The sequence below is a fragment of the Cupressus sempervirens genome, chromosome 7 (assembly GCF_028749045.1).
Source record: "Cupressus sempervirens isolate cs-2001-9-10 chromosome 7, ASM2874904v1, whole genome shotgun sequence".
NCBI lineage: Eukaryota > Viridiplantae > Streptophyta > Pinopsida > Cupressales > Cupressaceae > Cupressus > Cupressus sempervirens.
In genome coordinates, this window is record NC_143124.1 from 19410379 (window position 1) to 19434889 (window position 24511).

Sequence of the window (24511 nt, forward strand, 5' to 3'; positions counted from 1 at the left end):
CAACGAATCACAATGATGAAAAGGATCCCGAATCACAAGAGTGGCACTTTATCTCAGTGCGTTGCATAAAGATGCTTACAGTGAATATCAACAATGATCAGAAAAAACATAAGGCTAAAACAACAGAAGATAAAGCCCAAAACGAAGCAACTGAAGCAACAAAATCAATCTCCGGACCTGAAACAAACAGAATATCCACCAGAATGCTAAAATGCAAAAGACTGAATAGGATGTGTTTGGAATAGAATCTGGAACAACAACCAACATCACTAGAAAGAGCACAGAAAGAGCTTTCCAGCGATATAAAGAAGTCCAAAAATGGAGATCGGAAGCTCAAGATACGCCTCCCGGAGTGAAAAATAGAACATCTGACTTTGATTGCCATAATAGGCAACCAAACTGTATCAAAACTCAAAAAAACCTATACCAGTATCTCTGTCTCAGAACCAGCTTTTCGACGCTTCTTTCGGATCGGAAAAATACCTCCATATGCAAAAGTTATGGCCAAAAAACCACAAGTAGGTCTTGATTTCAATGCATTACAAACCCTCATGAAGAGCATATGTTAAAAGTGAAACTTGGGCACAATAATCAAGGAAACGAATAGCACCACTGCGATCTACTCGAAAAATCATGCACTTTCAAAAAAAAGAATCGCCTCGATATGAGGTCGTATGAGAAAGTTATGATCCTCCGAAGTTTCCAAAACAAGAACTGTGCACAGTCACGGCTGAGAATCTGCAATTTCTGAAGAATTAATGCATGAAAATCAAAAAATAACTCCAATAGTGGATAGAGCACAAAAAAATAGCCAAGTTCATAACAAGAATCATCAAAATCGGAGTCCGTATGAGCAAGAACGAGACATTTGAAAACTGCATTCAAATCTGCGGCTGCCAACGGAGAGGGGTATGGCTGTAGCTTTGCATGCTCGATTATGAAAAATATACAGCTTGCATGCAAAATCTAAAAGATACCCAGATGGTTTTTCGGGGCTGCGAACAAAACCCAGAAAGCGTTTTTCTTGCTGATGAACAGAAGATGTTGCTGTAGTGTAAATCAGACGCCTTTAACAGAAAAAAACGGCTCCAAAAATCAAAAAATGACCCCAGCAACCAAAATTTGACATGCAAATGCTGGATCAGCTTCTCAAGTCCATCAATGGCATGCTGGAACCTGCAAAACTGATTGAAAACTCCAAATATGCAAGTTGGTTGTCAGATTTGAGATTGAAACCCCAGAGAAAAAACTGTTTTTGTCAAAACTTTTCTGATTCTCAAGATCATCCAAAGATGCAAGAGAAGAGCATACTTCATTTTTCAAAAAACTAGAATAAAGTTTATTTGCCCCCCCCGAATCTCTCAAATAAGGAAACTAAAATCTACTCTTGCACATAGAAAAGCTCTGATACCATGTTAGAATCTGAAAAGATTAATAACCCAGAAAACTAGTGCAAAGAGTAAATATCTAAACTATGAATGCAAATGATACAAAATCAAAATAGCATCATAGAGTTAGTCTCCAAGAGAGTAATGCAAATGCTGGAAACAAAATAGCATTAAGAGGATGCAAAAATAAGAGATACAAATACAAGCCAGGTAGCATGCTTATATAGGCTAGGAAGAGGGAGGAGGTGGCAACACCAACCAATGAGGAGCAACCATCTATCGGACTAAAGATAGCAAAGTATCTTCCCAAGATAGCTAATGGATGCTCACATGTAGGAAGGTGACACCTCACAACCATTCACCTAATAAGACATGCTTTATTAACCTAAGCGAGATTATTAAAAGTGTAGGAAAAACCTAGCAAAATAGGAAAATTAAAAAACTACACTAACATTTACGTTATACCTAGTTTTACTACTTGGCACCTAGGGTGAGGAAGATTTGTATATTTGTTGTGCCTTTTCCTAAGAATATATTTTCCTTAGGCTTAGTGAAACTTTTTATTATGTTACATTTCTCTTTATTTCTAAATAATTGTGCATTGGCTACGAATTCTCTCTTTTATAAGAGTTTTATGTGTTATGTCATCACCTCTTTTTTATCATGTAAATTTACACCCATTTATATAAATTCCCTTGGTTTGGGTTAAACTTTTTTATTGTTCATCCAAGGATCTCTATTCCACCTATACATAGGGGGCTAAATCGATGTATTCTCATTCTTCTTCCCCTCTTCTTAGATAAGTTATCTTTATTAAGTACATCTCTCATGTATATATCTTTTCATTAAGATTTTTCCCTTTCAAGGATCTTATATTTTCATAAGTGATATATACTTTTGATGATTTAGCATGTTCATAGATGGTAAAGGTAAAACCCATTTTCTATAAATATAGTCCATATTTTTTCTTTAAGGATGTCTTTGTGTTCCATAAAAGGGATATCCTATTTCTCTTCTTTCTCATGTCTATTATATATACATGATAAAGAGGGGGAATACATACACCCTCCTTGTACATAGTTACTACTAATGAGGTAGCAAATATGGATTCTGAGTATGGCTAATATTACTTTAGCTTTGTCAACTTGATATGCTTTCTACATTATTCTCATACCTATGCATTATTTTTCTATCTCCTTTGCACACACAAGCACACATTTTAAATATCATATACGGGTAACACATGAGAATTTTCTAAATCTCATATATGGGTAAATCATTCTAAATACACATGCTGAATCTTAAATATCAGTACTCCTTAAGAATTTTCTAAATATTATATATAGGTTACACATTTAAGCACAACATCATAAGACTCATACATAGGAAAGACATGTTTACAAGACTATGCCATGGTCATACAAAGGATATTTATTTGTGGATAGAACTTTGGTGGGTCTACTAGTAGTTAACTAGCATGTTCTACCATTCAATTGCATCTTTTGTAGGAAGCTCTTCTTATGGTTCATAGTATGGTGCTTACCCTACTAAGAAAGCCAATCACTTTTCTCTTCTTTCTCTCCTTTTCTTTTATGGTAGTAGAGATAAATCTCGAAGCTATGCTATTGAAAATGTTTCTCTTGAATTTCTTATGTAATCATTTATTATCTTGTGATAGGTTTTGAAACATAATATTAGTAGGCGAGACATTTATTTAGTTGAGGTCTCTTTTACTAGTGGATTTTAGTTTGTTTCAATAACAACACCTTATTGTTTCTATCTTTTTAGCTTATTTTATTTTTGTTTTTGTAACACCATGCACATATATGGAGAATCATTTTCTTGGGGGGGTCATCACCCTTTGACCTAGTGATGTTCTATCTCATTGTGGTTCACTAGATACTTCTCTTCTCTTTCTATTCTATATTGCAGTGAGTGTGGGTTGACCCACACTCAAGCTAATGTGGGGGATAAATGTACTATCTTAAATTAGAACTAATTTAATTTAATGATGGTTTATAATGAAGAGCACTCCTCTTAATACCACAATACACAACAAAAATAGAGAAATAATGTTATTGGAGATTTTTTTAAAAAAAAAGGGTTTCTTATTATTGCTAGAAATGAGGAACTATGGAATTACAATACACAAACCCACATGGGTTCCTTCCTAAAAATAGCTTACAAGATAGGGTTATGACTATCACCTAGGGCTGCCGTATATTACATATTTGCCTCGCTTATATAGGCTTTTTTTTATCATTTAGGAAGGTTCTAGACATTAAGCCCTAACCCTTCAGGAAAAACAACCTCATATTAATATATTTTATTAAACTTTATTGCATTGGATCAACTTAATACTATTTACAAATTATATTTTTTAATGGGTCCACTTGTGGAGACAATAATAAGAAATTTTTTGACCCCATGGGCTATTGTAACCCCATTTCAAAATTCTTGTGAAATGATCTCTAGTCACTGATCACACAAGAATCCATTAGATGAGGTTTCTCCTAATTTCAAATCCATTTAGGGTTTCATCACTGGATCTGAGTTTTGGATAACTAAAATTCTTATGAGAAATCTACAATAACTACACTAATACATATAGTATGATAATGAAACTCGACTAGCAGGCTGATATGTCTAAGATAAACCTCCACATATGAGATTAGAATAATTATAACACATAATACTAACTTAATAAGAATAGAAACATTACACAAATAAAAAATCTATATAATAATATTTGTTATTGAAAATAAATAAATAAACTTAAAAGCTAGAAATATAAATACTTTTGGCTGATGCAAGATTTCCCTTACACCAAGGATGCTCCTACATCCTAGGATTGTTTGAGAAGTGATCATATCATGTATCAATTAGTTAGAGGAAAATGAAGTTGGTTAACCTGCTCACATGCTAGCCATGATGAATCTTTTACTAGACTCCATTTCTATTTGACTAGATACACATCATATATTTTGTTCCTTGTGTTTCTTCCAACATGTCTATCCAACATCTCCTTAATCTCCTTCATAGATGAAGCAAATGTTGAGACACTCTAGTGCACTTTTGCAACTTCATCATCATCTCCTTTATAATATTCTTGTCAAATCTAAAATGTCAAACACTAGTGAAATATTTAGATCAACAAGCAACTTCATTTCATAGGCATTTCCAAAATCATGCCTTTTTACTATCTTGCATGGTCTAATTTCTTTATTTTCATCATATTATATGTACCCACTAGAAATATCTCATTCCTTAAATAAGCCATGACTTAATCTCTAATATGAAATTAATTACACCTTCCTTTTTCATTTCCCTTATCCTTATACTATTATACGCCTCATTTCATTGTTAAAATTCTATATGGCTTTTGTGTGGACATGTTCACTCTTAACTAATATTTGAAATGTGACACCTTTTTTTATGTAGGATAATTCATTATATCACATAAAAATGATTTAGTTTACTTGCAATGATGATTCTTTTAATTAGTTAATGTAAATACCTTAATAAAAATGACATATGATTTGTCTTTGAATAATATTTAACATATCTTCATGATGATGAGTTTCTTATGTTAAGATTTGATGATGTTTGTAGTGATTCTTTATTAATTATACTTACCCCATACTTTCATGTTTATGGTGTGTTTTTTTGTTTTATATTTCTATTTGGTGTACTTGATTTGGTTGAGGGTGGGAGTCATAAACACTTACAAGTCAGGATCTATAGAATGTACCACTCCCCTCCATTTCCTCTTTAGCTTAGATATATATGCACATGTACATGCTTTTCTTTTATGTAGGTTGCAAGTACCTCACATCAACTTCCCTAAATTTCTAGGATGAGCATGTGTATTACAATAACTCAATAATAAGAATGGGGAGATACTTATCATGTGCAATTCGAGCCAAAGACTAATTATTTGTCCTTAGAAGGAGAAAATTTATCTAATTTCATAACCTTTTGTAACCCATAAGTTTTTCTTTATGTCTGTTGTTTGACTTTGACTTTGGTCTATTTTTTGTATGTTATTTTTATGAGTTTGAATGTATGATTTTCTAGATAAATGATTTAATTGAGGTGCTTCAATTAATCATATGATATGAGATGTATGTCCTATTAAAGGCTAAAAGACAATTAGGTCTTGCCTTGTTAGAGGGCATTGACACTTACCATAAAGTAAGGACTCTATTAGGAGATTTACTTAGGCCTATTAGGACCACTCTATTGAAAGATTATCCATGTCTCAATTACAAAATATCTGAATCAATAGCTTACCCTTGATATAGTCTGTAAGATGATCTTAGGTCTCCTCTTTCTTTTATTTCTGATCTAATTCTCCTACTCTGATAAATCTATTCTTTCCTACACTGCTCTATTTTCTTTATCTCTCTCTATTTGTTGGATCTATCTCTACAACTCCTTCACATGTATATTTCCTTTTTGAATTTTCTCCTCTAACACACACACACACACACACACACACACACACACACACACACACACACACACACACACACACACACACACACACACACACACACACACACACACATGCACATGCACATGCACACACGCACTCGCACACACACACACACACACACACACACACACACACACACACACACACACACACACACACACACACACACACACACACACACACACACACACACACACACACACACACACACACACACACACACACATCCAAATCCACAAAGATTAGATAGGGTTGGAATACTCTTTAAAAAGACTTCATGTGAAGATCCCATATCTAAACCATCGGTCTAGACTTCATCATCTCTTTTTGTTTATGTCCCTTTTTTGATGAGTTGAATTGCTTATCTAGGAACACCACCTTCTATTAATGACACATAAATTAGAATATGATTTTTCTCTAAAAATATCAAATCTCATAGAAATATTGGCCAAATCAATTCATATATAAGTTTGTTCCATCACAAACTCACATAAACAAAATTATTGCTCCTCACCTGACTACTTTTGATGCTTAGTCATGTATACTATTGCTAGGCTCTTATAAATATATGTGCTTGACACTTAATAACTTCTCAATATACTCAATTTTCATTAAATTACTTGGCTCATACTAGATTACTTCTTAGCTCACATATATGCTCAATCTCTATTGAATGCTCAACAATAATTGTTTTGTTCGATCTTGGTGTAACTTATCCAACCTTGTAATCTTGCCTAGTAAATGACTTACAAATGACTAAGTATTTCATCACTAATTGAGAAGATAGGTTTAGAGATCAATAGAATGGATAAGGTTTGTCCATTACAAGAATTTATGATCCACTTATATAATTTTCAGTGAGAGTCATTTGTCATGTTCTATCAATCGAGCAGGTTGAATAGTGTGTAGTGTATGGCTATGGACTAGGTGTGAAAGATTGTGATGAAAGATCATGAGTATGATCTTGCCTAATCATGAGTATAGGTTTGGTTCCCTAATTGTTTGTACACTCATTTATATTCAAAAATATTTTCTTGGCATACAAAATGTTGTATGTGAACAAGACAAAGCAATAACAAGGAAAATCAATGAGTTTATTACTCAATTGGGAGACAATTTTGACAATGTAATGAATAGAAATTATAATGAATTCATGATGAGAATGAAAAGGAGAATGAGAATTATAGAGGAACTAGTCACAAAATACTATAGTGACATTTATTTTCTTGTTGATATGAACAACACATTTGTGCAAGTTGTAAAGCCAAGGAAGGCATGGCTACGAAGTTATGGTTATGAAATAGAGAGTGATGATGTTAGTACAAACATTGATGGATTATTAAAAGAAGAGATAGACATTGAGGTAGATCCATTTGGGAGATATGAAAAAGAAAGGGCAAGGTTAACAATGAATAATGAAAGATATGAGAAGGAGAGAAATAATTGGGCAAAGATAGTAATATGGCTAGAAGAAATCTACGAATTTGGATTACAAAAATTCCAGGTTGAATGTCCTATGGTAGGTTTAGATGAAAAAGCCTTGTATGTAATCAAAGACTATATTGAATGGAGGAATGAAGCATTAATATAGGGCATGATTGAAATCAAGGAAACACTGTAAAAAATTAAGGTCATACACCAAATAACTCAAGGAGACCTAAAGTGGTTTGTCAAGTAGTTGACAGGTAAAGAAGAGGACTCTGTTGCCCAATCTGAGGAAGTGATCAAGGAAGTTCAAAAGAAGTTCTAGGGACTACAAGACAAGAAAGAACCAACTAAGTAATATTTTTCAAATGTAGCACACACTGCTACCATTTTAATAATTAATCTGAAGCACATGGAAATGCATGAAGAAAAGATAGCGGAGTTGAAGAAAGAAAAGGAAATCCAGAAGCATAGCTTGCCTACATTAGTCTTCCACATTAGTTCATTATTTCAACATTCTCAATTGCCTATGAAGCATGGAAAGTGACAAGAAACATGACCATCGGGGATAGTGCTACCTGATTAAAAGAAATAGTTACACATAGTTGCTTAGTTGTTAATTTTTGTTATTTTACTTTTCTTGCATTTTGGTTAGCATAGTTATGTTAACCAAAAGACTATTTTACTCCTGGTATGGTAATTTTGGCAACCGTCTAGCACATTAATTTTATTTTTTATTATATTCCTAAGACTAATCACATTGGCCAGCATAAACACATAGTCAACTTGGGAAGTGCATAAAAGAAGCCATTGAGATAGCACTGCAGTGACAACTTGGCTATTTTCCACCTTTTCTGTCCATTTTTCCCAGTGTAAGACAATCAAGAAATCCAAGCAAACTGGTCAAGGTTTTCCAAGGAGTGAAGCCTATCAACATAAATATAAATTTGAAATTAAATATAAAAGTATTAATTGTGTCTTATAAATTTATTATTTTTTGAAAATGTTTAATTTCATTTAAATCAACTTAACATCTTATCTACTAAGTCATTCAGAATTTGCATATGAGATAAGAAAGGGAAGACAATCAATATAGGGACTAGACATAAAAAAATCTTTTGTTATCCAACATAAAATATATTTAATTCTTCAAATATAAGAAAGGATCTTTATCATAAATGTTTTATTGTTTACTTAAAAATGTTAACTAGAATAAGTTTAGAACATAATGTGAAACTTGCATAAAAGTGCAATCTATATAGGGACGACTAAAACATCACACAATAAGGCTTGATTCCTAGGCTAAAAATGTTAAATAGTTAAAGTTGACTTATTTTTCTAAACTTAATTTCTGCCTTAGTATGTGATGTTTAATGGTGGCCTTGTCATATACCTTGATATCGTGTGCACATCATCTATTGTTCTTTGCTAGCAAGGAGATGAGTATAAACATCATGCTAGTAAAGGAGTTGGATCAAACTATTAAGCTAATTCTATTGTTGCCTATGAAAGTCATTGAAGAAGGAAACTGCCTCCACAAATACTGTTGTAGTTTATCTTCAAACTAACTACATTAATACATGTGGGTGTTGATGCATGCACTACATAGATAATTGAGGGTTGTGTCTATGAGTTCAACTTGATACTATTCAATGACATACTAATTCCCAACAATGAGCATTGGTAGGTTTCGACGTTGAAGGAGTAATGGAAGGAAGGAAATATATTTTGTGTAGATTTATACTCTGAGATGTTGACTTCATTACAAAATCTTCTAATTTTAATTTGTTCTTGTGAATGGTTTCATTTTGGGGTCAACAAGGTTTGGGTCAATAAGGTAACATTATTATGGCTGGGTTTGACAATGTTATCTATGGTCAGTAATACCAAGAGAAGTCCTACCTATCCTACCAGTAGTGGATGTCGCACTGCATTGTATAGTACAGTTGGTTAAACAATTGATTGATGAAGCATATTCTTTTGCTTCTGCGGCTTCCCTTAAAATTCTATAGGGGACTTTGCACTGAGAGTACTTTGCTGCACCTTGCACTCCTCAGCTCTGCACCATTACATGCCCAATAATCTAGAAGGGGCCCCTACAAGAATCTAGAAGGGGCCCCTACAATAATCTATTTGGGCCCTACTATTCTATGGCAGAAGCCCCTCCCTGGACTGGAGTTCTCACTCTTTAGGCCAACCGTTCGTGCAGAGGTCAATAATCTACCCATTTTTTTCTAGTCGGGGCCTAACCTACCATAAAATTATAGGGCTAGTAGGCTAGGCTAATCCCTTATTATTTAGCAGGGTAGGTGCTTCAGCCCTTAACCCCCCACAATCTACCTCTACATGCATGCATGCACTGGTGCACCACCTGCCTAGAGAATAGTAGGTGCCCTACCCCATAGAATAGTAGGGCCCATACCCACCATAAAATTGTAGGGCCCATACCAACCCCATAAAATTGTAGGCCCCCTTGCTTTCATCTGCACCGGAACAGGCTCGCTGTGAAGAGTTCCTCTGCATCGGAACAGGGTGGGTGGGCCCCTGGGAGTTTCTATAGTTTTTGGCTGGCCCCTAGGGGGTAACAAACAATAGTGCAAGCAATCGTCACCTGCCTACCTCTCTCTACTAATTGATTCACTGAAATGAGTCCCGGTCGGAGTGAATAAGTCAAGGTCCTAAAATTTTATGGGGGCTATCCAATGAACTAAGCGGTGAAGCTAGCTAATGAACAAGACAGAACCTTGAGTCAGCACCGGTCGCCCGAAGAATCAAGGAAAGTTGGATTCTCTGCTCAGATTTAGGGAGTGATTAGATGGCACTGGCCTACTTGTCCTTTATCTTCCTCAAGGCTTAATGGTTAGGGACTCTCCCAAGACAGGCCCGAACCTTAAGACGAGGGGAAGGCAAGTTCATTGGTATTTGACTCGCCTAGCCTCTTTAATAGTAGGGGGTAGGGCCCCTTTGCCATAGTAGGGCCAATTATTGTTCTAGTCAATTCCATAGCTGCAGTCCCATTTCCAACAACAGATCCCCCAGTAACGGATCCACCAGCAGCAGATGTTGTTAGAGCAACAGAGTTCACAACATCCACAATGATAGGAAAGGGCGATTCGATAGTCAATGCTAGTCTACATGCAGATTCATTGATTCAGCAGCTTTTTTGGCCCTCCGGTCCGGGGCACCATCAGCATCTAAGCAAGCATCTCTTCTAGCTCCAGGTGCAAAGCTAGTGGCGTTGACCAGCAGAGAGCCCCACAGCGGAGCAACCAAATTGAGATTGAGTTGCTGGGGAACTTGAGTAATGGTTGGGCTATCAGAACTATAGTTTCCCACCAATAATCTGCCCCTACCCCAATGTACATAGAATGGTATGTGCCTCCCTGCTGATTGGTTGATGAAGAATTCTAAGTAGCACTACCTGATGGATTGGTTGCATTCTGCGCAATGTAGCCTTAAAATAATAGGGGATGGCCCCCTACTAGTCTAAGGGCAGGTTTAATTCGATACAACGCATAGAATCTTACCAGCCCTTGACATATGAACAAGTGTGCCTGTCCTTAACGGGATGGTGTGAAGCGTATGGTTCATATAGGTGCTGCATGGCTATCGTCAGCTCGTGTCGTGAGATGTTTGGTTAAGTTGGAGTTGGAGTTGGAGTTGGAGAGGGCCCCCGGTTCCATTCCAACCACTGATCCTTGTCAGGTGGAAATACGAAAAACCAAGGGGGTCGTGGGGAAGCTGCTTTTTGTACGGAAGTAGCTGAAGGGGGCCCCATGGGCTCCCTATTAGCCTTTTATGCTAGCATCAAATTATCTCCCCCGCATTGAATAGTTTTAAGTTGATTCATGCCAGTGGACCAGTGATGAGCAGTGGGATGGGGAATATCACCAAGGTCCAATCCCCACCTATCGCTCTCGAAACTAAGCACCTTTCCAATGCCTAATGCCACTCCAGCTGATGCAATAGCTCTCGCTCCAGCCCAAGCTGCTATTTCTTTTGAACCTTCCCCCAATAATCGTTAAGGGGACCAATAATCGTTAAGGGGATCGGTAGCCCAATAATCATTAAGGGGAAAGGTTCAGTCCCTAGCGCATAAGTAGAGTCTTAGAGTTCTAAAGGGAAGAGAGAGAACATTGGGGTGAATCTGGTACTATGCGAAGGGGAGCCGGGTCTAATGGAACTGCTACTTTGGCTGCTTCCCTTTAAAATAGTAGGGCTGATACAGTAGGCATTGAACCGCGTATGATTGCCCCTCCTCCTATTAGGCGCCATTTAGCTTTGTTCTCTGCATCTTTTGGGGTGATTTGCCACTAGATTCTATACGTAATATGCCAATGGCACTAATCAAATGTGATCAGGCATGATATGGACTTTTTTTTTTCACTTTCTATGTTATCTGAGCACTCAAAGTATTGGATATTATTCTAAACAAATGATCATATTGCATTACAAATTGTTGTTTAGAATTGTATTGCTGATACGAAGCATCTATTAGATGCATATAAAGATTCTTTTACATTCTGATGATGGATCATGTAGTATGATCTGAAACATTGATGACAAAAAAACTTACACAATCATTCCCAGAAAACTGAGAACATCATACATATTCTAATTTTAACATTGATATATGGAGGATTAAGATTCATTAAATTTGATATATGAGGGATTAAAATTCAAATGTGATTAATGAATGATAATTTATGAGGAATAGTAAGAGGAAAAGAAAAACTACATACAAATGCAAGTAAATTATTGAATTGGAGTAGTAGAGATGATAAAGTCAAGACTATTATTGATCTTGCTCTTACATATTCTAAGCTTCATTATGTATAATTATATTAATCTTATACATGCATTTGGTATAATTTGAATAATCTATTTGTAGTGAAATCTATCAACATAAAGTTTTCCCTAAAACTTCAATTGCTTAGATTCAAAATTGACTCTGATTGTCAAACCATATAAGTAATTTGAGGCATCTTTTAACTTTTAATTGTCATTGCTACAACTTCTTTAGTTATATCCTCTAAAATACATCCATCCACCAATAGATTGCCTTCCACAACCATTTTTATACATCTACTTGAATTAGATGGGCAAAAAAATTTGAAGTGTGAAAAATATAAACACATTTACGTGGATGTATAGAAATATAGCAATAAAAAATAATATAAACTTGTAGCTTTTAATTTAAGTATTAATGAATAAAACTAATTTTATGATTGATCAATATACTTGAAGATCTTTTAAGTCATAAATATTTTACTATATGGAAACTCACTTCATCTTAGAGGAAAATGTTTATAATATAAAATGAAACTTAGTCTTTTAACAAAAGGCAATGTCTATTAGCATAAAATGAAAATTCAATCTTCTTTGAAAAAAGGCAATCATCATAAACATCATTGTTATATCTAAAAATTTAAGACTAAATTGATTTATTAATATATCTCTACTTTCTTTAAAAAATTGCTTATCAACATAAACATCACATTTGTGCTTAGTAAATTTCCCAAAATTTATATACTATCATATTTCTACTATTTCAATTAAACAAATTCATTACTCTATAATACTAGAAACATTTGACTTTTACATCAACCTTCCTTTAGAATTACATTCTATAATCTCTTTTAAAATAAAGGTAGACATTAATTTGTTATTAGTCTCGAGTAAATATTTCTTTAGCGAAAAGTACATCCGACAAGCTTGATAGTAAACTACCAAATTCGATGAAATAATGAATAAGTTTCCTTCGATTTCTTTTTCATATCAGAACTAAAGCCGGTTGGATGTTAACACTGCCATGAAATATCTGACAAATTTCATCTGACAGTTCCTGACAAAAATAATTGCACCCACGCTGTCGAAGTAGTTGAAATCTTTGAAACTATATTCGAAAGCCAGCTCCTGCATTTGGGGCATGTCTTGAGTAGGTGACATACACAACCTGGCATACGTGGTACTTCACCTCCTTCTCCCCCACATCTTTCCAATATTCCAGCGCTGGATTTCTGTCTGCGTTTTTTTCTAAAGCCATGGCGGATTCTGCTTTGTCCCACACTCCAAACCCAATTATCTGCTTTCCGTGGAGGGAGTCGAAGAAGGAGGCGGAGATCATTCCCTTGAAGAAGTTGAAGTATGTTCTCAGAATGGCGAGGCAGGAGTATGAGAGAATGTCCTGTCTCTTCCAGCTGCAGTATATTCTCCGTATACTCACAATGTCTCCCAACAACATCTCGGCAAATGGAACTCCTTTGACTGTTTGTTGCGAAGTCAGGCGGAACCACCCCGAGTCAACTATTCGCACTGCACAATTCAGTCCCCTCGTAAATGCTGCCGCCTGCACATTACCATACTATTAGTCTCATTCTAAAACATACTGTGGTTTCAGATACATCATCTAAACAAATGAAGGTGTGTCCCTTTCTCAAAATTGTGTCTGTTATCTAAGACAATACATACCTCAGGTAGATTTAGGACTGACTTGTCTTCATTTTGTGACCCATCTTTGTGTGCTGCAAATACGGCAGCCTGCATAAATAAACAGAGCACCATTAAAAGGGAGAAATTAAAAATGATTCTGGTTGTTTCTAAAGTTGATTCAATTGTGCCATTGGTTTTAACAACAACGATCAGCATTATGCGAAAATCTGATATCATTAAGACAAGGAATGGCAAAAAGGAAATTGGGAAAGAAAACGGTGCAGCCTATACCCATGAAAAGTCGAGGGATCTGAGAATGGCGACATTGAGATTGTGCGTCTTTTCGAGCAGAGATGCCACAGTAGCCATGTGGGAAACTGCATCGTCAATGTCGCAGCCCTCTTCTGGTTTGAAGATACCGAATGACACACTTTGGCTCTGGCGACGCTCAGTAGAAACAATCATTTTACTCCGGGTTTTGTACAATGCTATATTTCTGAACAATCTGATATTGCACTATGGTTTTCCTGCATAACCAAAGTGGGGTATAAAGACAATGCAAATACAGCGTATAATGGCGTGTAGCCATAGTTGGCATGCATATTCGATTCTTCTCACGCGGATTAAGAGAGCGACACGGTTAGGTTGCTGTGGCTAATTTACGCATATGCAACTTTTGAGTTTCTTGCGTGCTGACATTGAAAAGGACGTTTTGCGGCCACACGTAAAAAAGTTTGGGCAGGGAGTGGTTAAACAAACGAACAGACAGGCGGTATTCTTCTTTCTATAAATATTATAGTTTGAATCGGACCAGGATAATAAAGTACAATAGAAATACATTATATCCAACCTGGATGTGGGGAAGCTTCCCTCGCGTGCTTCCTCGAGTCCCTCCACCATCCATCGAAAAAAAATACTAGTATAAACTAGCCATCAACGATGATCTCCGACATCTCTGTTATTTATTTATTTATTTATTTATTATTTATTTTATAATTGTTTATTAAGTTGCTTTTGAGATTTATGTTGTTATATATATTAAAATTATAAAATTTAAATGTTTAAAGAGAAAGTTAAATGTGTTTCATAATATTTTCATTAAACAAAGTGGTGCATGGCAAAATCTATATTTTTAAATGTTTATATTAGTTCAATTGTAAACTTCAAGATAAAATAAAAAATAAAAATGAATAGACTAAAATTTGAACAATTAGAAAAAGAAATCTACTAAGTAGCAAGAGTCATTGCATCAAAATGCATATACTAATATGTCTTACTCTATACACTAATAACGAGATAACCATTAGTAATTGTTTCCAAATTACTGTAGGCTCTTCTCTTCTTGATCTTCATAAATAGATTAATAAGCATGACACATGAAGAAAAGAAAAGAAAAGAATTCACTCAAGAGGGTGACACCAAAATGTAGAGATTGAAAGTGAGTGACAAGGCTATCACTGACCATCAACATCATGACTCTTTAGTAGTTAAAAGTTATGTGATTGTGAGATATGATCTCTTTCGTAAATGTTAAATATACCTGTATGGAGGGGAGAGGTTGTAGGAGGCACCTGAAGCTGTGTGTCAAGAAACTATAAGGTGTATATGCGAAATTGGGGGCCTCTGATCCTCACATACACTTCAATATGGTCCTTACCTGTGAGATCATTCTGAAATAAACATTGTATTGTTTATTTGAAAAGTCTAACAGAGCGACCTATTGCCTTCTAACTAGAAGGATTATGCCTTTGCTCTCAGAATGAGAAGTGGGCAACCAAACTTCTAGAATGAAAGATTTATGTAGCTAAATGAAAGTGCAATTAATCTAGATGAGAGATGCAATTATTAATCTAAGAAATGAAGAAATATAGTACATGCTAAATGGATGCATATTTAAAATCTAAATGATATTACAATGAAAGAAATAAAGCTATGCAAATGTGAGCAAAGTGAGTAAAATTTTTACCATAAATTCAATGCAAATTCCAAAAATCATCCTGCATAATGAGGAATGGAGAGCTTCTTTTATAGAATCCAAGAGGTGATCGACGATCAAGATTAACCAAAATGGATAGTCAAGATTGAAGAGGAGAGCCAAACATAAAGGTAACTTCCTCATGAAAAGAAAGTTAAATGAGTGCTTTTTGAGTGATAAAAGGAGTTAATTGAGTCCTTTTTGAGTGATAAAAGGAGTTAATTAAGTCCCTTTTGAGTGATAAAAGGAGTTAACTAAGTCCTTTTTGAGTGATAAAAGGAGTTAACTGAGTGCTTGTTGAGTGATAAAAGGAGCTGAGTGGTTCCTTTTTTTGAGTGAATATCTAATTTAATAAAATAAAATATGACCTCATACATGGATAACTTTAACTAATTGAATAATTAAATTCAATAATTAAAAAGAGGAGACATCTTATTAAATTAAATGTATTTAATTCCTTTGTATATTAGCTAAAGAGGTAATTTCAATTTAATTAAAGTAGAACACTTATAATTAAATTAATTTAAATTGACAAGTTTGTGTAGCTAATTTGAGTTGATATTCAGGAATTAAATAAATAATATCATTAATGCAAATTATGATTTTTTTCATTTGACACCTAGGTCAAGTAGCGATTATTAGAATTAGAATTGCCTAGTAAAATAAGACTTAGGAATAGTTGAATAAACCAAAGTTGGTTAATATGGAAATGTGCCAATTTTGGAGTATTACATAAGGGACATTAATATGACTAGGAGGGACACAAAAATGAAAAGCTCCAAGATGCAAAAAATTGGAATAAAATATATCCTTCATTAAAACTTAAAAATGAATATTGTTAGCATAACTCATATATATAGAAAGTCTATGTCTAGCCAAATTCTAAGAATGTGTGTGCTATACAAATATCTTAGGCCAATATGGATGAAAATAAAAAATACTTTGATAGTCATGAGCTATCTACATAATAGACAATGAGGAATGAAGAGTCTCCTAAATGAGCTAAGCACGATCGAAATAATTTCCTAGTAGAAAGCATCAATACAAAACACAACACAAAAAATGAACTTAATTGGTGCTTGAGAATATTAGAATGATTGTAAATTTATAGCTCAATGATTAGAAGTTCCAAACAAAAATTAACTATAGTACCATGTGGATATGAGGTATTATCTTTATATATCCCTTGTCAGTTTCATAACTATGAAACTCACTTTTTTAAAGAGCATTTCAACCATTTGCACAAAGGCTTTCAAATGTCCTTAAAATAATTATATGAGTAATTTAGGGAGGAATGAAATCAATTATATCTAATAAATATCCTAGCTCAACATCTATAATTTAATCATGTTTAATGCCAAGTCACAAAATTCTTAGTAAATTTATTGAATAAATCTACATAATTCCTTATTCCTACTCAAGGATTTTTAGCTAGAGGCTTACATATTAGGCTTGGCTGGTTTGTGAACTTTGAAATTATTTCCACATTTACTTATTTCCTATAGAAGTGTACTTTGATAGGATTTTAACCATTCTTAGTACATTAATGAAGAGGTTGTTAAACCTAAAATACCTTTTTGTTGAACCTTTTCCTTTAGTTTCTTCCAAGCTAATATTATTTGAAGTTGTTGAACATTTTTAGATGATCAAGAGGTTGTTGAACCTAAAATACATTTTTCAACCCTTCTTGTACTTTCTTTAAATAGGATCCTTTGCATTATTAGAGCTTCAAGTTCTACCATAAGGCTATCACGTTTTGAAGGAAATATAGCTTGTCAAAACATTCAAGGAAATATAAAATCAAATACCTATTCACAATTCCCTAATTTCTTCTCTATTTTGTTATAGTTTTCAACAACTCAATATTTGTTAGAGTTTCTTGAGAGATTCTTGAACTTTCAAAAATCTTTACACCATAACTAACATATTTCAAAAACCAAACCAAGAAAATATATGGAATTTTTTTATAGAACTTTTTGAAAATATTAGAAAATTTAGAAAATACTACAACAATTAGAAACTTTTGAAACTTTAGAAAACAATAAATTTTTTTTATTAAATATAGAAAATTAGTTAGATGTAAATTAGAGAATTTAGATATTTTTATTTATTTTTAATTACAAATCATTAGAAATTGATATAAATGTAAGGGTTTAGAAACAACTGTAAACTGGTAACTAAAACCATTAGATTGAACTAAATGAGACTTGACCTCTTATTGTGAACAGAAATTAATTCTAATTAAAGCCTTAGCAATGAACCTTAAGTAGGAGCAAAACTTAACATTAAATGTAATTAAATCACAACATTAAATCTAATCAAATTTGAACTAAAAATCTCACATTGAATCAAATTAGACTCTAACTCCTATATTGAAATTTAAATCCAAATATGTTGACTTAAACTGCTTTCAAAACCCTAAATTTCTCTCTAAACCCTAAACCACTCTCTAACCATATATTCTTAAACCCCCCCCCCCCTCCCCTCTCTCTAAACTACTCTCTCTAAACCACTCTCTAAACCTCATAATCCTTAACATAACTTTATCTCTCCCACTCCTAAACCCCATCTCTCTAAACCCTAAACCCATCTCTAACCCCTAACCCCTATCTATCTAAATACTAAATCACTTTGTTACTCCTAAACCCCATCTTTGTAAACCCTAAACCACTCTCTAACTCCTAAACCCCAGCTCTCTAACTCTAAACCACTCTCTAAACCCTAAACCACTCTCTAACCCCTAAACCCCATCCCTCTAAATACTAAATCACTTTGTAACTCCTAAACCCCATCTTTTTAAACCTTAAACCACTCTCTAACTCCTAAACCCCATCTCTCTAAACCCTAAACCACTCTCTAACCCCATTTAATCCCTAACATAATTTCATCTCTCCCATCTCATCTCTCTCTCTCTCTCTCTCAGACACACACACACACACACACACACACACACACACACACACACACACACACACACACACACACACACACACACACACACACACACACACACAACTTCATCTCTCTCTCTCTCAACACCTCATCTATCCCAATCCTAAACCATAATCCCTAACATAACTTCGTCTCTCCCCTCTATCTCTCTCTAACTCCTAAACTCTATCGCTCTAAACCCTAAACTACTCTCTAACTCCTAAACTCCATCAATCTAAACCCTAAACCACTCTCTAACTCCTATACCCCATCTTTGTAAACCCTAAACCACTCTCTAACTCCTAAACCCCATCTCTCTAAACCCTAAATTGCTCTGTAACCCCATTTAATCCCTAACATAGCTTCATATTTCCCATCTCATCTCTCTCTCTCTCTCTCTCACACACACACACACACACACACACACACACAAACCCACACACACACACACACAACTTCATCTCTCTCTCTCTCTCTCTCTCTCTCTCTCTCTCAAAACCTCATCTATCCCAACCCTAAACCATAATCCCTAACATAACTTTGTCTCTCCCCTCTATCTCTCTCTAACTCCTAAACTCTATCGCTCTAAACCCTAAATTGCTCTCCAACTCTTAAACTCCATCAATCTAAACCCTAAACCACTCTCTAACTCTTATACCCCATCTTTGTAATCCCTAAACCACTCTCTAACTCCTAAACCCCATCTCTCTAAACCCTAAACCACTCTCTAACTCCCAAACCCCATCTCTCTAAACCCTAAATTGCTTTGTAACCCCATTTAATCCCTAACATAGCTTCATCTTTCCCATATCATCTCTCTCTCTCTCTCTCTCACACACACACACACACACACACACACACACACACACTCATAACATCATCTATCCCAACCCTAACCCATAATCCCTAACATAACTTCATGTCTCCACTCTATCTCTCTCTAACTCCTAACTCCTAAACTCCTAAATTCCATCGCTCTAAACCCTAAACCACTCTCTAACTTCTAAACCCCATCTTTGTAAACCCTAAACCACACTCTAACTCTTAAACCCCATCTCTCTAAACCCTAAACCACTCTCCAACCCCATTTAATTCCTAATGTAACTTCATCTCTCTCATCTCATCTATCTCTTTCTTACATAACTTCATACCTCTCTCTCATAACCTCATCTATCCCAACCCTAAACCAGAATCCCTAACATAACTTCATCTCTCCCCTCTATCTCTCTATAACTCCTAAACTCCATCCCTCTAAACCCTAAACCACTCTCTAACTACTAAGCTCCATTTCTCTAAACCCTAAACCACTCTCTAACTCCTAAACACCATCTTTGTCAGCCCTTACTTCATCTCTCTCTCTCTCTCTCTCTCTCTCTCTCTCTCTCTCTCTCTCTCTCTCTCTCATAACCTCATCTATCCTAACCCTAAGCCATAATCTCTATCATAACTTCATCTCTCCCCTCTATCTCTCTAACTCTTAAACTTGATTGCTCTAAATTCTAAACAACTCTCTAACTCCTAAACTCCATCGCTCTAAACCCCATCTTTGTAAACCCTAACTTCATATCTCTCTATCATAACCTCATCTATCCCAACCCTAACCCATAATCCATAACATTGTTGGAAATGATTGAAAAGATCACGAGGGAAGTTGTTGGAATGATATATGGAAATGATAAAGAATGTTCTCAACCATTGTTTTGTCATTGATGTCAAACTTGCTACTTGCAAGAATGACAATTGCTTTAATGATCCAAATATTATCAATTAGTTGATTGACAAGGAGGAGGCAATCAATAAGATGTAACTAGAACATCTAGAGAAAGGTTGAAGTTATGATGTTGTAATGAAGTACAAGGATCAGCTAAGCCATTGATGAAAAAGTGTATTTGGTGATATACTATAAGACACAGAGAATGGGCACACTAAAACATATCAAAGATGTAAGGTTTTTAGCTAAGACATCTGTAAAGCCTAACTAAAGTTCATTAGAGAGAAGGAGCCGAGCAAGCTAGTAAGTGCCGAACATATTCCTAGTTGAAGCTGAGTAAACTTCAAGTGCTAAGTAAACTTCAGATGTTGAGTAAACTTTAGATGCCGATTAAACTTCAGATGCCGAGTAAATTTTAGATGCCGAGTAAATTTCAAGTGCTGAGTAAACTTCAGATGCTGAGTAAACTTTAGATGTCGAGTGATACAGAGTTTATCAAGTGCCAAGAAAATACAAGTGCCGAGCAAATATAGGTGCCAAGTAACACAAAGGTGCCGAGCACTATTAAACCAATAGTGTCGAGTTACACAGAAGGTGCCAAGCATCAGTAAACTAATAATGTCGAGTTGCTATATTATTTTGTAAATTGAAAATTTTCTAGATCTAAGTCGACAAGGCTGTTATCTAGAAGTTTGTAAATGAAATGGAAGATAAGAATGATGAGCTGGTAGCATAGAACACCATGTAGAACATTTTTAAAGATACAACTGATGAAGTTTTTAGATAAGAACAAGATATGAGGTAGATACATTGTATCCTACCTAATCCATTTGAAACCCTAAAATTGGAGAGAGAGAATTGAGCGGCAAAAGAAAAATCAAATTTTTATTTAAGGAATCATAAGATCAAGAGAGAGAGAGAGAGGTGGTCAAGCATGAAAGCATAAAGTGCTGAAAGGAGGTGCTAAGGAGGAAAGAGAACATAGTTACTCTATTTCAGTAAGAAGACCCCAGATATGGATGCATTGGTATGATGAGTAAGAAGACTCAAGGAGATGAAGCTTGAAGAGGAAGACAAGCAGTTAGAGCTGAAGTGATTGAAGCCAATCATTAGGATTGAACTGAAAGTGTGATTTCAAATTTGCAAAGTATGTTGTAAGTTATATCAGATCAAAAGGCCATTATCGTTACTTTCTAGCAATTGTAACAATTAGTTTAAATCTTATGGACATAGGTTGGTTTGATAGCCATAAGATAAATCCTTTAATAGGGTGATATTCCAAGTGAATGTTCTAAAGTCCTTTAACCAGGCCCATTCCTAATAGTTTGGTGAAATCCTCTAACAAGGTCACATTTAACAGTGTGTTGTAAACCTTTAACAGGGTAGGCTTCTAACAGGACATCACTTTAGAAGAGTGAGAATCAAGTAGCATGTTACTGGTGGTTTTTCCCAAATTAGGTTTCCACATAAATCATTGTGTCACGTGTTGATCTAGCATGATTTATTGTTGCATGTTGATTTACTGTAACTTGCTAAATATGGTTAACTTAAGTATGGATGGATAAAAAGTGTATGGATTCATTAAAGGTAGTGAAAATGTTTTATTAGGGCATTTGGACCTTGGATAATTGATTCACCCCCCGCTCTCAGTTATTCTAAAAGAATTCTAACAATTGGTATCAGAGCCAAATTGCTAATTCAGTTTAAAAGGACTATAAGCAGAAAGGACCAAAATGCCTAAGCGAGAAGTCCCCAAGCTTAACAAAGACAACTTTGTTGCATGGAAAAGTTTGATGAAGCTACATCTTGGATCCATAGGAGATTATGCCCAAAATTCAATTGTTACTAAACATGTAGATCCAACTAGTACTCTTACTGTAGAAGATATGAAAAAAAAGCAGGAACACAATCAGACAATGTTGGAAATTGCCTCTGCACTCAACTATGCTGAATTTGATGATATCAAAGGATGTGACACTGTATTCAAAATGTGGAAAGCCCTATCAGACATCTATGGAGGAGATCAGAATGTACAAAGAGAAAAAAGAGAAAGTCTCAGAGGAAAGTTTGATGATATGAAAATAGAGGAAAATGAGAATGCTGCTCAGTATAGCGCAAGAATAAAGGAAGTGGTAAGCGCAATAAGATGCTTAAGTGGTCAACTGGATGAGGATACTATTAATAGTAAGTTCTTAACAACCTTGCTCCCTATCTATGCTATTAGAGTATCAGCAATACAAGAACTGAGATGTGTATCAGGAAACAATCTAAGTTTTGAAGGTATAATAGGTAGACTCACTGCATTTGAGTTATCTAACTTTGACAACTACAGACCTCAGAATGTTGAATCTGCTTTCAAGGCCAAGTTATCATGGAAAGATACTGAACAGGTGAAATCAAAGAAAGGAATAAAAATGAAATATGTATCCAGTGATAGTAGCACTGATGAGGAAGATGTGGAACAATTGGAACCATTGCTTTCTAGAAGATTTCACAGAGGTAAAGGAAAATTCAAAGGTAAGATGCCTATCATTTGTTTCAATTGCAATGAAGTAGGTCATATTGCTACCAGGTGTACATAGAAAAAGGATTACAAGGAAGGCAACAAAAAAAAATTCAGAAGAGATGATGGCAAGAGAGATTACAAAGAAAAAGGCAAGAAGTGTTATATTGTTGAAGAAAATTCTGATGATAATGATGATGAAGTTGTTTATGTAGCCATGAAGGACCAATCTGATGAAGAAGAGCCCACAACACTGGTAACATGTATGAACAAGAATGATAGGTGGATCATAGATAGTGGATTCTCACATCACATGACAAGAGATAAAAGTGAGTTTGTTAACTTTACTTAGTATGATGGAAATAGTGTTAGATTTGGTAATGATGCTCCATGTCAAATCAAAGGAAAAGGTTCCATTAAGCTCACAAAACAAATCTCATGTGATAATGCATACTATGTTGAAGGATTAAACTACAATTTGCTGAGTGTCTCACAGTTAGGCAATATAGGATGCAAAGTAGAATTTGGAAACAAAACTGCAAAAATCTATGATACTGATGGGAAACTGATAGGAAAAGGAGATCAAACAAGAAGTAATCTATTTACCTTGATATGGATGATATTTTTTGTTTTATTGCAAAATTTGATGATGAATGGTTATGGCATAAAAGATTATGTCATGTCAACTTTGACAATCTGATCAACATCAGTAAAATGAAGAAAGTCAGAGGTTTACCAAAATTGATGAAGCCTGATAATATCATGTGCAAACAATGTCAGCTAGGAAAGATGACAAAGTCAAGTTTCAAGAGTAAAAACTATACATCTAAAGAGATACTTGAGTTAGTTCATACTGATTTATGTGGTCCAATGGAAGTAAAAAGCTATAGAGGAGATAAATACATAATGTTGTTTGTTGATGACTATTCCAGGATGATGACTGTTATGTTCTTAAAACAAAAATCTGATGCTTTTCAAATGTTTAAGTGGTATGTGGCTAGAGTTGAAAAGGAAACAAGAAAGAGCTTGAAATGCCTAAGATCAGACAGAGGTGGTGAATTCACATCAAATGAATTCAAGATATTTTGTAATGATAAAGGAATCAAAAGAAAAACATCAGCTCCTAGAACTCCCCCACAGAATGGAATTGCTGAAAGAAGAAATAGATCTATGATTGACTGTGCCAGAACATTAATGATGGAAAAGACTGTTGCTCTAAAATATTGGAGAGAAGCTGTAAGTGTAGTTGTTCATACACTGAACTGAGTACAATTTAAGAAAGGTACAAATACAACACCTTTTGAATTATGGTATGGTCACTCACCCAATGTAAAACATTTCAAAGTGTTTGGCTGCAAATGTTTTATCCTTAAAGATGCTAGAAATGGAAAATTTGATGCAAAAAGTGATGAAGGCATATTTCTTGGTTACTCCACTAGAAGTAAGGCATACAAGTGTTTGAATACTAACACTAACAGAATTGTGAAAAGTGCAAATGTAAACTTTGATGAGCACACAGAAGTTCAAGCTGAAGAACCAAAGAGAATGAATGAATACAGAACCTTTGTGTATTCTTATGAAGGAATGACTATTAATGAGGAAATTGTCAATCAAAATGAAACTCAACAACAAATTTCAGTCTCAGCCG